Genomic DNA, 552 nt, shown 5'->3' with positions numbered 1-552 from the left:
TGTTCCATGTCCTCTTCTGAATCCAGCTTGAACCTCTGGAAGTTCTCTGTCAATATACTGCTGCAAACGTTTCTGAATTATCTTCAGTAAGATATCTCCTTAAGGACAAAGATGCCCTTTGTTAAAGAGGCTATTTTTTCCCTACTTAAGGGGTTTCAACACTTTGTCAAAGATTAGCTGACTGTAGGTGTGTGGATTTACTTCTGGGTTCTCAATTCTGTTCCAGTGGTCTGTGTGTCTGTCCTGGTATCAGGACCAGGCTGTTTTGACTACTGTGGCTGGATAGGAGGTTTTGAGATCAGAGAGTATGAGGTGACCCACTTTGTTCTCCTTCTTCAGGCATTTTACTTATCCAGAGTCTCTTTGTGGTCCATATATTTAAGGAATGATGATAGAATCTGGATTGGGATTGCATTCTATCTGTAGATTGCTATGGGTAGTAGTGACATTTTCACAGTGTTCAGTATTCCTAGCCATAAGCGTGGCATGTTCCTCCATTTATGTAGGCTCTTATAGTTTCTTGTATTAATGTTTTGTAGTTTTCTTTGTATA

The 552-nt window shown here is 39.9% G+C and overlaps 1 protein-coding gene across 1 annotated transcript in view; it reads right to left on the bottom strand.

Annotated features, from left to right (window-relative positions):
- The window catches only part of SRRM4 (serine/arginine repetitive matrix 4), a 129,875-nt gene that overhangs the window by 44,658 nt on the left and 84,665 nt on the right, over positions 1-552 (bottom strand). The window lies entirely within an intron of this gene.

This window comes from Orycteropus afer, unplaced genomic scaffold (genome assembly GCF_000298275.1).
Source record: "Orycteropus afer afer isolate SDZICR_OR568_19922 unplaced genomic scaffold, OryAfe1.0 scaffold00048, whole genome shotgun sequence".
In the NCBI taxonomy this organism is placed as follows: Eukaryota; Metazoa; Chordata; class Mammalia; order Tubulidentata; family Orycteropodidae; genus Orycteropus; species Orycteropus afer.
This window is presented reverse-complemented; position numbering and strand designations above follow the sequence as displayed.